This window comes from Euphorbia lathyris, chromosome 10, assembly GCF_963576675.1.
Source record: "Euphorbia lathyris chromosome 10, ddEupLath1.1, whole genome shotgun sequence".
Taxonomy (NCBI): Eukaryota; Viridiplantae; Streptophyta; class Magnoliopsida; order Malpighiales; family Euphorbiaceae; genus Euphorbia; species Euphorbia lathyris.
This window is the reverse complement of record NC_088919.1, coordinates 47,118,984-47,133,206: the sequence shown is the minus strand read 5'-3', so window position 1 is coordinate 47,133,206 and position 14,223 is coordinate 47,118,984. Positions and strand designations below refer to the sequence as shown.

The 14,223-nt window shown below is 38.0% G+C and overlaps 1 pseudogene; it reads left to right on the top strand.

The window, feature by feature from the left end:
- The first annotated feature begins 4,065 nt into the window (after positions 1–4,065).
- On the top strand, positions 4,066–13,082 carry LOC136208115 (wall-associated receptor kinase 2-like; annotated as a pseudogene).
- The last annotated feature ends 1,141 nt before the right edge of the window (positions 13,083–14,223 follow it).

The window sequence follows — 14,223 nt, the reverse complement described above, 5'->3', positions numbered from 1 at the left end:
ATTTCTTTCTAAGGGACTATTTTTTTTAACGATAGTTAAAAATTGTATTTTTTTTTGAATTTTTTCTACTCATTCCGGCGCAATAGGCGCCGGAATGAGTAAGTGGACAGGAATCCAAGGATTCTTGTCCAAAAATAGGGCAGTGGCTTCGCCACTGCCCCAACAAATATTTAATTTTTTTTATTTTATAAAAATTAAAATTTTGGGATGTAGTGGTGAGGGGTAAGGGTAGGGGAAGACCTAAGCAAACTTGGAAGAGGGTGATCGAGAGTGATATGAGTTTACTGGGAATTGAGGAAAATATGGTAGTGGATAGGACGGAGTGGAGGGAGCGAATTTGTGTCGCTGACACGACTTGATTTCACGGTTTTATATGATGGTTCATGTTAGCCGACCCCGAATCATTTCGGGACTAAGGCTTTGTTGTTGTTGTTGTATAAAAATTAAAATGTATAAAATAAATCTTAAAAAGAAATTAATTTATCACTTTATAAAAATAAAATTATATATTATAATGATGTTATTAAATTTTTATTTTATAAAATTTTGATTAAAATTAAAATTTAATTTTACTTGAAAACGTTAGGATTAAAATTGCACAATTTCATACGTTATGGCTAAGTATGCACTTCATTTGAAACGTTACGAGTAAATATTTAGTGCATTACTAATAAAAAATATATTTAGTATATTAATAAAAGAGTAAAATATTTTACACATTTTCAAAGAAATTGTGATTAATTTATATGTAACAGATTTAATTTTTTGAAACTGTCTAAAATATTTTACTATATTATTAATATAGTTATGGAAAAAAATATATGAAACTGATTCAATTTATCAACAAATCTGATGTGGCTAAATAATAGTTAAATAAATTTTTTTCAAATTTTCAGTAGCGTATGGTTAAAATTGATCTTCATTGAAAACGTTAGTGCTAAATTTGCACAATTTCATACATTAGGGATAAAACTGCACTTCGCTTGAAACATTACGGTTAAATATTAAGTGCATTACTAACAAAAAAAATATTTAGTGCATTAATAATATAGTAAAATATTTTAGACAATTTTAAAAAAATTATGATTAATTTATACGTAGCAGGTTTAGTGTTTTTTGAAATTGTCTAAAATATTTTACTGTGTTATTAATACAGTTACAAAAAAAATGTATGAAACTGGTTTGTCGATAAACTGAAACAATTTCATACATTTTTTTTATAACTGTATTAATAACACAGTAAAATATTTTAGACAGTTTCACAAAAATAAACCTACTACATTAGAAATTCTAAACCAGTTTATAGATAAATTGAATCGGTTTCATGCATTTTTTTTGTAATTATATTAATAACACAGTAAAATATTTTAGACAGTTAAAAAAAAACTAAACATACTGTACATAAATTAATAAAAAAAAATTTAAATTGTCTAAAATATTTTACAATGTTATTAATGCGTTAAATATTTTTTTATTAGTAATTCACTAAATATTTAACCTTAGCGTTTCAAGCGAAGTGCAGATTTAGGCCTAACGTATGAAATTTTGCAAATTAAAAACTAACGTTTTCAAGAAAAATCAATTTTAACCACACGCTACCAAAAATTTGAAAAGATTTGTTTGACTGTTATTTAGCCACGCCAGATCTTCTAAACCAGTTTGTCGATAAATTGAATCAATTTCATACATTTTTTTTGTAATTATATTAATAATATAGTAAAATATTTTAGATAGTTTCAAAAAAAAACTAAACCTGCTACATATAAATTAATCACAATTTTTTTTACATTGTCTAAAATATTTTACTATGTTATCAATGCACTAAATATTTTATTTTTGTTAGTAATACACTAAATATTTAATCGTAACTTTTCAAGTAAAGTGCAGATTTAATTTTAACGTATGAAATTGTACAAATTTAATCCTTACATTTCCATACAAACTTAAATTTAAATTCTAATCAAAATTCTAAAAATTCAATAACTATCATTATAATATATAATTTTATTTTTATACAATAATAAATTAATTTATTTTATAAATTTTATTTTTATTTTATAAAATAATAAATTTTTTTTTAAATATTTGTTGGGGCAGTGGCGACAGGATTCCTGTCCACTTACTCATTCTGGCGCTTATTGCGCCGGAATGAGTGGAAAAATTGAAAAAAAAATACAATTTTTAACTCTAGTTAAAAAACAGCTCCTTGAGAGGAAATATTTCCTAATCAGATTTAATAAAGTAATTTTTTTTTATAAAAATGACCCCAAATAAAGGTTTAATCCCAAAAAATGAGAGCCCTTCTCCTCATCTACTTAATTAATGTTGTAAGTATTACCGACAAGCCGTCGCCAAATGTTCCCCACAGGTATGGAGAAAAGTGTAAAAGTATCAGCATCTCTTACCCTTTTGGGCTCGACAATCCCAATTGCACAATCAATAATAGCTTTAACTTCTCCTCCAACACTGGTCCTCCGAAAGAACATTCCGATAGTTAATATGTCCATGGACGACAACTTAACTTAACCTCTATAAAACTCCATGCAGTTGTCGAATGTTACAACAAGACAACACAAAACGGATCATAAAGAGGAAGACATAAAATTGGTAGATAATTTCGGATTCTTTGACGAACACGACAAACTTACTTCTTTTGGATAGGATAAGGTAGCTTTATTGAGCTAAGAAAAAGTAAAATTTACGACCAGTTGTCTTTCGATATGTTTTGTCAGAGATTTAATATAAAATTTATTCTTGAGCTTTATCAGCTTACACTTTAAGTTCAAACGGTTATCAGAGCTTCTTGGATGAGATATAAGTCAATCGCAATTTTATTTTGTCAAAGTTCAAAAATGTTTACTATGTTGCTAAATACAAATACTTTATAAGAAATGTATGAAACTACGCTTCAAACTTATAATAATCAAATAACTATCAAACCACTTTGTTAGACTAAAATTGATCTTATTTGGAAATATTTCGACTAAATTTAAACAATTCCATATGTTAAGATCAATCTATAATCCTAAAAAAGTCTAAGATTAAATTTAGCCGTTATCCTTAAAACAGTAACAATAAATAAGAGTAACCCTGATGCAAACAGATATTTTGTGCTAATGAGGGTTGGTCCGAGTGGTAAGTCGTTGTACCTCTGCTTGACAGGATTGAGATTCACTGTAAATTCCACTATCAACCTTCATCGAGGTCAGTGATTTGCCCTGACCTTGGGAGTGGGTAGACCTATTTATTCATGTTCTTGATACTATTCATTTCTTATAAGTCTCCCCATCCATGTGCCTAGTCTTTGATTGATAGTTACATGCTTAGTTTTTCATATTAAGGGAGAAAGGAATAGGATGAAGCATAACATGCAAAAAATGAGAGCTCTTCTCCTCACCTACTTATTAGTGTTGTGGTTTTCTATAGTATCACCGATGAAACTGTCGCCAAATGTTCGCGACCGGTGTAGAGAAAAGTGTGGAGATATCAGCATCTTCTACCCTTTTGGGCTCGACGAACCCAGATGCGCTATCAACAACGGCACCTCTGATTTCCTGCTAAAATGTAACTTCACCACTTCTCCTCCGACACTGGTTCTCAGAGATAACATTACCATCGTTATATGTCCATGGACGACGGCTTAATCTCTGTAAAACTCAATGCAACTTTCAACTGTTACAACCGTACAACACAAACGGAGTATCCCGAGCCAGCCATAATAAAATTGGGAGATAATTTCAGATTCTCCCACGAACACAACAAACTCACTGCTTTTGGATGTGATACCTTGGCTTTATTGAGTAGCGAAAAAATGAACTTTCTGACGGGTTGTGTGTCGGTATGTGGAGATGTAAAATTTGAAGAAAACGATTCTTGCTCAGGTAATGGGTGTTGCCAAGCTTCCTTACCAGAATCTCTTTCCACATTAGTATTTTCTCTTCAAAGCGTATTGGATTCTTCGGAAGCCTTGGGCAAAAATCAGTGTGGAATTGCATTCTTGTCCGATCAAAGGAGTTTTAAAGTTGCTGATTTTAGTCTCCCGATTGGCCGTATCCAGAAGAATATATGGAAGCGGAATCTGTAATTGAATGGGTGGTTGAAGAAAAGACATGCGAAAGAGCAAAGGGTTCAGTTTCATATGCTTGTAAGAATAATACAGATTGCGTCTACTCCAAAAATGGAAAAGGATATCGTTGCTCGTGCAAACCAGGGTTTGCTGGACATCCATATCTTCATGGATGCCAAGGTCTGGTCTAACGTTTTTTTTTTAAAGTATAGATACATCCCCAAATTAAGTAGTTATGGTTATATATCTTTCATATATTTTGTAGACATTAATGAGTGCGAGGATCAAAGTAAGCACCAGTGCCACGGTCATTGCAGGAACACAATTGGGAATTATACATGTCAATGCTCTTTCGGAATGTCTGGTGATGGCAAAGTCGGCTGCCGACGATCACGCTTCATGGAAGTTGCGATAGGTAATTCCCACTTTCTCTTCCACTACTAAGGAGAATTATTAGAATTTTAAGATTAAGAGGGTGTTTGTTTACCTACTTTTCACATCCTGTTTGCCTTTTTATTTTAAAAGGCAGAGTTTTAGATATTTGGCTAGACTTTTCGTGTTTGCCTTTTACAGTTGAAAAACAACATTAAGTGTTTGGTTAGTGGCCTCCTATTTGCCTTTTACACCTGAAAAGCAGCCTTTTGCAAAAACAAATAATATCTGCTTTTTGGAAAAGCAGTCTTCTCCAACAGCAAACATCAAACAGCAACAGCAAACAGCAAACCGTAACAGCAAACAACAAACAGCAACAACAAACAGTAGGTAAAACAAACGGGCCCTAAGCATTGAAACATTTTCTAAAAAAAAAATTTGTCAAACATGATTTCAATAAGAGAGAAAATAAAATAATAGATTTTAGAATTGTGTGTTAAGTTTTGGTAATATTTAAGGTTGTTTGCATTGGAGATGCTCCTACCAAGTCTAAGGTTTTTATTGCATTTTCTCTCGTTTACTAGCTTCCACCTCTATCCTCCTCCTCAAAATTCTACTTTAATTTATATTTTATTTTTTAATTTTTTTGTCCATATAGTATTTATTTATTTTTATCTATATATTATTTTTGTCCATATAGTATTTATATTTTATTTTTACTTTTTTTTATCTATATATTAATTTCAATAAATAAATAAATATATATATACACGCTGATATGTTCTATTTCATTTTGATTTATTGCAGTTGTAATCCTAGTCGTGCTGATTGGGATTTGATAACATGGTCCGGAAAGGCAGAAGGTGATAGAGGAAGAAATCGCCAAGCTCCAAAAGGCGGATGCCATTGAGGAGGTACTATACACCCAGTGGTTGGCGAACGTCGTGCTAGTCAAGAAAGCTGGCGGATCTTACCGCATGTGCATTGACTTTACAAATGTTAATAAAGCTTGCCCCAAGGATAACTATCCTTTGCCATGTATAGACATGCTTGTGGATGGAACTGCCGGTCACGCAATGTATTCCTTTACAGATGTGAAGTCAAGCTATCATCAAATCCCCATGGAGCCCTCTGATACAATCAACACCTCGTTCGTGACGCATCAGGCCACTTATTGTTTTAAAGTCATGCCCTTTGGGCTCAAGAACGCAGGTGCTACTTATCAGAGGATGATGAACAAGATATTCGTGGACAATAAGAACGGTAATTATTCTGTTTATGTAGATGATATGATTATTAAAAGCACAACTGTAGAAAGGCATGCAGAGGATATAAAGGAGGTACTGGACGTACTTCGCCACCACAACATCAAGTTGAATCCAGAGAAATGCACTTTCGGGGTAACATATGGCAAATTTCTAGGATTCATGATCAGCGAAAGAGGAATTAGCCCAAATCCTGACAAAGTCAAAGCAGTCCTAGAGATGCAACCGCCTCGGAATATCAGAGAAGTACAGCGCCTCAATGGGCGTATCATAGCCTTGGGCAGGTTTATCTCTTGCTCAGCTCGTAGATGTCAGCCTTTTTTCGAAGTCATCAAGGGGCAAAAAGCGTTTGAGTGGAATGAGGATTGTCAAAATGCCTTCGAAGGAATCAAACGGTTCCTTACAGAGCCACCCATGATGAGTCGACCTTTGAAAGGGGAGGATCTATACATGTATGTGTCGGTCACGGATAAAGCCGTATGCACGGTCATGGTACGAGAAGAGGATGGCCAACAGTTCCCCATTTATTACGTGAGCAAAGTTTTGAAAGATGCTGAAACCCGATACTCAAAGCTGGATAAAATGGCACTGGCTGTCGTAACCACGGCAATTCGCCTTAGGCCATATTTTCAGGCGCATACTGTAATAGTTCGAACCAATATACCAATGAGAAAGGTATTACAGAAGCCGGACACTTCAGGAAGGTTGATGGAATGGGCGATTCGCCTGGGCGAATTCGATGTAAGATATGAAAGCAGGTCATCTTTGAAAAGTCAAGTCCTGGCGGACTTCGTGAATGAATTCACTGACGAGGGGATATCTCATCCCAAGCCTCCGTTAGAAGAATGGTCAATGTACACCGATGGAGCTTCCTCTGCAGATGGGGCTGGTGTGGGAGTTGTGATCAAAGGTCCCCACTACATAAGATTGCGATACGCAGCAAAGTTAAATTTCCATGCCACTAATAACGCTGCTGAGTATGAAGCTCTGATATTGGGCTTACGTCTACTTCAGGAGATCACCCCAGAGCGGATCGTGATCTACAGCGATTCTAAACTAATGGTCAACCAAGTAATCAAGAATTACAAGGTGAAGGACGAGGTTCTGGCCAAATATGTAGCAGAGGTCAAAAAATTGCTGGATAACCTTGAAGCTAAAGAAACTAAGTGGGAATTGGTTCACATACCAAGAGAATCCAATACAGAGGCTGATCAATTGGCCAAGATGGCTTCTTGTGAGGAAAACTGGGCGGATCCGGATTGTCCCTTCGAAGTGAAAATGGCTCCAGCATTTGCTGCGGAAGAAGTGTCCGTACTCACAACGGTGGAAGATGATTGGAGGTCAGTCATCCGCCAATATCTACTAAATGGAACATTACCTGAAGATAAGGAAGAGGCGAGGAGGATTGTCAGGAGATCAGCTTACTTCTCCTTGATCAATGATGGTCTTTACAGAAGATCTTTTAGTCATCCTTGGCTAAAATGCATTCTACCAGAAGAAGGGCAGCAAATCCTCAAAGAGCTACATGAGGGATCTTACGGGTCGCACGAGGCATCCGCCGCGATCTTGAAGAAATCCAGGATATCAGGTTTCTACTGGCCCACAGCTGAGTTAGATGCCCAGAATTTGGTAGAATCTTGTCACAGTTGTCAGATTCACGCAAATGAGTCACACACTATCAAACATATCCAAAGGCCAATCATTGAAGGCCGTCCATTCGCCCTCTGGGGAATAGACATCGTTGGCCCGTTTCCCCCAACTCGTCGGCAAAAGAGGTATGTAATAGTAGCGGTTGACCATTTCACCAAATGGGTAGAAGCCGAGGCTGTTTCCTCCATTACAGCAGATCAGATAGTAGAGTTCGTCAAGGACAACATTGTGGGAAGATATGGCATTCCGCATACCATCATCATTGACAACGGAACACAGTTTAACTGTGACAAATTCAAGGCTTTTTGTGAGGGATTGGGCATCCTGAATAGATTCGCCTCCGTTTATTATCCTCAGTCCAACGGAATGACCGAAGTTACCAATCGAACGATTGTTAAGGGGATAAAGAAGAGGCTGGGAGAGCACGGCAAGAGATGGGCGGATCAGCTTACAAGTGTTTTGTGGGCTTATCGTACTACCCCAAGAACAGCTACGGGGGAAACACCATTCTCCCTTTCTCATGGAGTGGAGGCCGTGATCCCAGTTGAAATACAAGTCCCCAGTGATCAGGTGACCTTTTATTGTGAAGAAGACAACAACAAACGGCTAAGAGAGCGTTTGGATCAGGTTGAGGATCACAGGAACCAATCCTATCTACGCATGGCAGCATACAAACAAAGGATTGCGGCTTACCATGATAAGAATGCCAAGCTTGTGGATCTAAAGATAGGAGACCTTGTGCTTCGCAAAGCTGATAAGATCCAATCTCGAGAAGGCAAGGGCAAATTGGGACTAAACTGGACATGTCCATACCTGATAGTGGACAAGATCGGGCCAGCTACATTCAAAATACAAGATATGGAGGGCAATACACTACCACGCACGTGGAATCTCCAGAACCTCCGTAAATACTTGGTCAGAAAATGAAGTATGTCCATGGTCTTGAGTACTCTTTTTCCTTTAACAAGCTTTTTCCCACGTGGTTTTTCTTGTTAAAGGTTTTAACGAGGCTCATTTATAAAGACCTATTCACTGTAATAAGGTGTTTCTCCCATTAATAAATATTGTTGGTTTTATTATCCATGTTCTTTTTATAGTTTACTGCTGCAATATCAATATTCCAGTCATAAAAAGAAAGGGGGGCATCCAACGCTCTCCACATTCGCAATGTATCGCTATCTTAAAATACATAAGAGGATCAATCTTATGGGCGGGTCCGTCTCTGGGCGAATCCCAATCTCCAATAAGAGTTAAAACGGTCCTTGGACGCAAGGTCTTTACACTCTCTTATCCTTCTCAGAAGGGAAATCACAAGTCCCACGGGCGGATCATTTCACCTCAAAGATAGGTAGCAAATTGAACCCCTGGGCAGCTTTACTTCCTTCAAGAAAGGAATAGAACAGCTTCAAACCTTCACAAAGGTTCATATCATGGAGTATGGCTGGCCACCTACTCCAAACATAAGTCCTAAACATGCTTATATTTAAAATACTTCCCTGCGCAAGTGTAAAGGTAAAATAAATATATAGCAACGTGAGGAATTAACCAAATTGTACTTAAAGGGTTTTTACAAAAATCTCTAGCAAAAACTAAATAATAATAGGGGCATCCCCTTTTGTGCTTCCTTCGTCCCCGATGCTCGCTTGAGGATCCTTCTTCTCCACAGTCACAGATCCGCCATCAGGAGATACCTCCTTATCCCCTTTTGGTTCTGAATCAGCCTTAGACAGCATCTCTTGAGGGTCATCCACCACAACTATGGTAGAAGGTTTGGTTTCCTGCAGGGTTCCCTTCATCCATCTTCGTACATAGTTGCGGAGGTATTCCTTAGCATCTGGCATCTTCTTGAACTTCGCCACGTCTTCTGGTTCGGGGACGGCGAACTCGGGATCTGTGAAATCAATTCCAGGATGGGCCAAGGAGAAGTACGCCATAAGCATCTCTCCATAAAAAAATGCCTGTTCACCCGTCGTGTATTCAGCTTCCCCGAGAGCATCTTCATGGCTTTTAGCATCAGAAGCTATCTTTGCCTTTAAACTTTGTATCTCCTCGTCTCGGAGAACCAAAGCAGCTGTGGCGGAAGCTAGGTTCGCGTTGGCGGTGGCAATAGTGGAATTGGCATTCGCTATATCTTTCTCTAACTTTTCAATAGTTTCCCTATCCGCCACGTTCTGAAGGAGTCCATTTTCCAAAGTACGCAAGCGGGCATACAGCTGTAAAAGACAAAAGGATTTAGTCCAAAGGCGAAACGGAAGTAAAGAAATCATCACTACCCATATTCTTTTGATACTCACCGAAAGAAGCTCTGCTTTTCCCTTATGGACATGAATTGATCCAGGGATTTGGTCGTAGTTCCTTTGTACCTCTCCCACCTATCCCAGGGCCTCATCTAGGTCATTCAGAAGGGATTCATTCTCAAAAGAACCCTGGGCCCCCAATTTGGTGGACCAATATCCTCCAATATCAGGCTTAGCCATCTGCACAAATAGGAGAAAGCCATACGCCGCTTTAAAATCGGATGAGTAAAGAAGAAATCAAACAATGGATTGCCTGAATTATCTTCTCAGCAGGTTTGGCGGATCGCATCGCGTCTGCCATAATCTTAGTACTACCAACAGTATTAGGCCGCCTCTTCTTCAGTGGCGGATCAACAGCTGTCTCCATAGGACGCTTGCCTGTATCAGGTTGAGGGTTAGCCGCTTGACTTTTCTTGCGTGCTTCATCTTCTAGAAATTTCCTGCGCGTCTCTGCAAGAGCGTGGTTTGCCTTAGATACACCCCTGCCAAAGAAGACATCAAAATAATCAAGGCTCCTGAAGTAGCAGAAAGGTACCTTGATCAAACTGAGTAATTTTTGAATAAATGAATTGATCTTCCACTCGGCGGATCAGAGGAATGTCACTCATCATGAAGGCTGAGGCATCTGCATACGTCCATGCATCCGCCCTGATCTGCTTCATGAGATCCACCACCACTTCATCACTGTTTGTTAAGACTCGCATGTCACCCGCCATGTGTAGCGGACGGGAGTTCCAAACTGAAGGAAAACCTAACAGTTCATCCTCCTTTATCTTCACATAGAAGAAACTCTCATCCCAGCTATGCACGTTGGACATTTTGCGGTAAAAGGGCGAATAAACACCAAATTTGGCGAATGTAAGGTAGGATTCCAACTTCCTCTTAGAAGGCTTATGAAAGGCTCTAAAGATACGGCCATTATACACTACGCCTAAATTTGACGCAAGATAGCAATCTAAAGCCATGTCAAGCCAGCCATTAGGGTGTAGCTGACTGACGGCAATGTCAAAATATGAGAGGATATCCGCCAACATCTTGGGAAGAGGAAGGCGAAACCCCCTCTCAACATGACTACAAAATATGGTAAATAAACCTTTTGGCGGATTAGAGGGACGTTGATGAGAAGCTGCGAGTTGGGTTTCATAATTTTTGATCCACGGAAAGCGATCCGACAGATTCGCCAAATCCGCGGCACTCATACGAGACGGAGTGGACTCCGCTCGAGGATTCTTTTTCCTAAAAGAAGAAGAGGCCATTAAACCCAGAAACCGGTTACGAGCACCGGCCGGAGCAGCACCGGAAAAGAAAGAGGGATTTCCGGTGGAACGAGTCTGGTAACGGTTACGCGCCGAGTTATTGAACTCAGCTAAACCAGAATTAATCTCCCCAACAGAAGGTTGAGAGTTTTCCGATGAAGAGGTGGTCCAACTAAAATCTACTTCAATCTTAGGAGGAGGTATCGAATTAAAAAGTTCAGAAGTTGACCTAGAGGATGAAGATGAACTTCTAATCGTTCAGGATAAAATGAAAAAGCACTTACATGGAAATGCAGAAGCTTGAGTAGGATCTCTGAAAATTCTAGGAGAAAAAGCTTCGAAAAACGGAAGGAGATGAAAAGTGAAGAAGAAAGGGAACTCCGAAGATGAAGATGGTTTTTGAACGTTCCTAGGGCAGTGTGCTATTACACGTGTCGGCCATCAAAGGGAGTTGGAAAGAGTGCACATTAATGGAGAAGCATAAGACGGCGCGCAGAAGTCCAAAAGCCCTAAAGGGCTTTTAAGGCATTTTGGGGGGGGGGGGCTTCTGATAACATTGGGATATTATCATGAGGACCAAAAGAGATAATTGCCTTAAGTATGCCACGTAGCAAAGGAAGCCGGAGGCGGATCTCCCTGGATTAGCTCTAAGAGATCCGCTGGCGGATCTCTAAGGCGAATCTCTCCATTCACCTTGATAACGGCTGGCCGCCGTCTCGGCCATAAATGATCATTAAATGAATCATTAATTGTCTTACCCGCCAGGTTAAAAGTAACTTGTAACCGCCATTAAATGAGCATTAATGGAGACTTTCTAGTTACCTAGAGGTTACGAATTTCTCAACTATATATAGCCTACCTTTCTAGGCTATCAAGGTACACTCACTTTCTTACATCCTCTAAGCTTTGTCAATACAGTTTATTCTCCATATTCTCTACTGACTTTGGCATCAGAGTGTCCCCGACCGATCCCAGCGGCGCCTCACAGGGACGTGATCCGATAAGAAATTTCTCCTTTGTTATCAGGATTATTAGTATTTTAATTACCATAATGCTGAACAAGCGAGGAAAACAAAAAAACTTCTTAAGGAATGGGGGAAAATTATTGGAGCACCAAAGAGTGAGGATTTTTAGCGGCAATGAGCTAGCAAAGGCGATAAAAAATTACGACAAAAGTAACTTCCTCGGTGAAGGTGGCTTTGGATCTGTTTATAAAGGAAAACTTAAAGATGGTACTCAAGTAGCAATCAAGAAGCCTAAAGATTTCAATAAAACACTTATTAATGAAGATTTCCAACATGAAATTGGGATTATTTCACAAAGTAACCACAAAAATGTTGTCAAGATTTTGGGATTATGTTTGGAGACCAAAATTTCGTTGCTAGTTTACGACTTCATTTCAAATGGAAGTCTAGACCATTATCTTCACCATCAAACATCTATTCGGATAGTGAAAAATTGGGAAAATTGCTTGAGAATTGATGCAGAAGCTGCACTTGCATTTGAATATTTACATTCCCTCGCAGATCCGTCGGTGATTCATGGAGATGTCAAGCCAGCAAACATACTCCTTGATGAGCAGTACACTGCAAAAGTTGGGGATTTTGGACCTTCGGTGATAATTCCCCCGGATCATAAAATTATGGCTTCACAAATACGAGGGACTTTGGGCTACATTGATCCAGAGTATTTTACTACGGGTATCTTAACAGAAAAGAGCGATATTTATAGCTTCGGAGTTGTTCTTGTCGAGCTTTTAACCGGGGCGAAGCCGAACTCTGTGGTGAGATGGGGCGGAAAGAATATAATTCAGTACTTTCGGTCGGCGTTGGAAGATAATAGAGTTTATGAAATGCTTTGTTTTGTTGTGAATTCTGATGATGAGATGGAAGAGATTCAAGTGTTTGCAAATCTTGCAAACAATTAAATGAGAATGATTGGGGATGAAAGGCCAACAATGAAAGAAGTTGCTGAAGAACTTGCCAAGTTGAAGCAGCAACATAACAAGACTGAAGAGAGTGGCCACTCTATTGTTATGCAAAGGGATCAACATGATGAGGATGAAGAGACTGACTACTCGGAGACTTTCTACACTATTGCGGACCAATCATGAGAGGACATGTGTTCCGAGACCAAATCCTCCTAGACCAATCATGAGGTTGTGTTGATGTCTCAGTTCCTGAATGGTTCGGGACTAGTTGATCGTGGATCATTGCTTGATTATGACATAATATATTTCATGTTTTTACAAATTCAGATTTGGAATTTGTACAGGTTTATGTTTTCAAGTCTTATAGAATTATTGTGGTTATATATGTAATGTTAATAAACTCAATGGAATGCTTTGTTTTATGGTGATTTCTTGAGATGAGATGGAAGAGATTCCAAGTGTTTGAATATTAGTGTTTAAGAATATATTATATCTCTTTCGCATTTATCATTTAATTCTTTTATTATTTACTTGTATTTATCTTAAGGGTGTTGATTCATAAACAAAGGGTTAGTAAGACCGAGTGCTTCTAATAATTTGCCGAGTTAATGACAACTCTTGTTTGTAAGAGTTCACTACCACTCAATATACATGGTACAATCATCCATTTAATAACTTTATTTTATTAAACTATTCAATGGTTAAAACTCTATAACCACTCATTCATAATGGATCCACCAATCACAAAAGATCAATCAATTAATTAAGCCTATCATATTATTTTAAAATAATCAAAAAATATATAAAAATAATCAAAAACTCAATAAACATTGAATGATTGATAAATGTTCAATATATTAAACTTACTTTAATGAGAGATAATTTAATAAAAAAGTATAATGTGTGGTTCATTATACTCCATTGAAGATACTTTTAGATGAATAAAGAGGGTAAATTTCATCAATGGTGTATAACATTTGCCCTATTTCACATTTTGGTGTACAACCTTCAATTTGTCTCACTAATATGTACGAACTTATAGGTGACCTCCCACTTTGGTGTATAGCAGGTAAAAATGACCGGTCAATATGAAGTCAACGCGTCACATCAGCTACTTTTTACTGGTCAAAAAGTCAAAATTTGACCCCTAATATAAAATTACTTTTATACCCTCTTCTTCCTCCTCCCCATTTCCCTTTCTCTCTCCACCTTATTGCATTGTTTGTAAGAGTTTTGGTTCCCATTTCCAAGCCAAGAATAACGTCAAGAGTAGTAAAGTAAGCTCCTTTTTGGCTGTAAACAACTCCTTTTGTTTCTCAAGTTATTCCTGATGTGTAATTCAATGAAACTGGATCCCATTGGTCTTCGATTTCCTCGCCGGAGTAAG